Raw genomic sequence first — 2,538 nt, forward strand, 5'->3', positions numbered from 1 at the left:
TTAAATTTATAAACTTTATATCAAATTGTTGACTTTTAACGCCAAAAATATACATTTTTCACAAAACAGTAACATTTTTAACAAAAAAGTTAATTTGAAGGCAAATAGTTAAATTTTCAACTATAATTATAAATCCTTAGTAAGAAACAGTTAATTTTGTTACTAAGTAGTTCAACTTTAAGTGAATAATCGAAATTGCACCCAAAAATTATGATTTTAATTTTTAACAATATAGTTGCATTTACAATAAAAAATAAATAAATTTTAACAAAGTAGTTGAACTTTTTATAGAAAAGAGGACTTTTTTTTTACAAAATAGTTACATTTTCAACAAAACAATCAAGTTTTCAACCAAATAATTGAGTTTTTATCCAAACGAGATTTTGACAATGTTGTGAATATTTGAATTTTAATAACTGATAAAATGATAACGTGAATTATCAAACAATTGTACAAGTTTTTCTTTAGTGTGTGGTATTGTTTAAACTAAAAACAAAAAGGTAAATATCTGTATTATAGATCTATCCATGTTACCTATCTATAAATATTTATATCAATAATTTAAACGAAAAACACTTTAAAAAAATATGTGGATAATTTCTTGACAACTCGCCTTGTCGTTGTCTTAAACAGATGTAGTAATTATTTAGTTTGTAAAATATAAGGAAAAATCTTTATAAAAATAGATAATTTTTTGGGAATTGGTTAAGTTTTAAAAATTTATATCATGTTACTATTATTACTATGAAATTAGAATTTAAAAAATCTTAATTAAACCTTTAAAATTTGTCTTTTTTGATAGAACATTAATTTTCTTCGTCAAAAATTCAACTTTTTGATTTACAGTTTAACAACTTTGTTAAAAATTCATTTTTTCTGTTAAAAATTATTTTTCTTTATCTGAAAATGTAACTATTCTAGGATTGATTAAAAATTAATCGCTTTTATGTGGAAATTGAACTATTCCATTTTTGGTTGAAACTGTATCCTGTACATTGTATTAGTTGAAACACCAATTATTTGATTGAAAATTAATTTATTTTGTTAAAAAGTAAACTTTTGGGTTGAAAATTGATATATTTTGTTAATTAGATTTCTTTCCTAACATTAAAAAAACTGCAAAATAAAAAAAATTGCCTTAAAATCGTCCTGATTCTTTTTTTTTTTAATTTTTAAAATCTTAAAATCTTAAAATTTACCTCATTACAATTTTAACAATTCAAGGCTTTCTGTTTTGAACCATTCTGTTCAAATTTTTATAGTTTTTAATAGTTGTTTATAATGGATTGTCTTAAATGAACGGTCAAATATTGCAAATAATTAACGCATTTTTTGTTAATTAACAAATTTCAAATTGAATGGGTTAAAAATAAATTTTTTTTAGACTGAAATAATATTTGAAGTCGTCATTGAAAATAATTTTAAAAACTAATATCTATTAATTCTTTTATTTTCAACGGATTCAGAATTATCTTGTAAAATCAATTATTTTTCCATTTTTAATACCTTAATTTCAATTTAAAAAATTTTATTTAAAAATTATTTCAATTAAATAAAAATCATAATCGAAAACAAATAAATTAATTTTTTATCAAATAATTCGTGTTTTAACTAATACAATGTACAGGATAAAATTTCAACCAAAAATAGAATAGTTTAAATTCCAGATAAAAACTGTGATAAAAAATTGAATTGAACAAGAAACAAAACTAATTCTCTACAAAGTTGTTAAATTTTCAAGGGAAAATGTGAATTTTCGACCAAGAAGATTAATGTTTTTCATAAAAACAAAATATTTTTCAACTTAACCAATATACACGATTAATTTTTAATCAATCATATAATAGTTACATTTTCAGATAAAGATAAATAATTTTTAATAGGGAAAATGAATTTTCAACAAAGTTGTTGAATTATCAACCAATAAGATATATTTTTGACCAAGAAAATTAATGATCTACAAAACAGACAAATTTTAAACAAAATACATGAATTTTTAACGAAATTATTTAATTTTAAAATCAAAAAGACCAATTATCTACAAAAAGTTGGATTTTTTAAGCGAAACATATGAGTTTTCAATCAAAGAGTTGAACTTTCAACCAAATAGTTAAATTTGTAAAATTTTCAGATTCAAAAAGGTATTTTCAACGGAAGAGATGAACCTTCAAAGAAAAAAAATACATTTTAACAAAGTAGTTGAACTTTTGATAGAAAAGAGGACTTTTTTTACAAAATAGTTACACTTTCAACAGAATAATTTGTTTTTGAACCAAATAATGGAGTTTTTATCCAAACGAGATGAATTCCAAAATCGCCAATTTCTTTAATTTCTTTCAAATGCGGATCAAGATATAAATAAGACTATTATAATGTAACATAATTATAATATTGTCATTAATAATATATATATATATATATATATATAAATTTGTAATAAGGACAACCGCAGGATTTCGCCGGGAGCGGGTGCTAATCTGGAAAATTGCACCCGCTTCCAGCGAAATCGCGGTAAAATTTTAGCCACAACCACGTCTC

Source organism: Belonocnema kinseyi, chromosome 6, assembly GCF_010883055.1.
Source record: "Belonocnema kinseyi isolate 2016_QV_RU_SX_M_011 chromosome 6, B_treatae_v1, whole genome shotgun sequence".
Taxonomy (NCBI): domain Eukaryota; kingdom Metazoa; phylum Arthropoda; class Insecta; order Hymenoptera; family Cynipidae; genus Belonocnema; species Belonocnema kinseyi.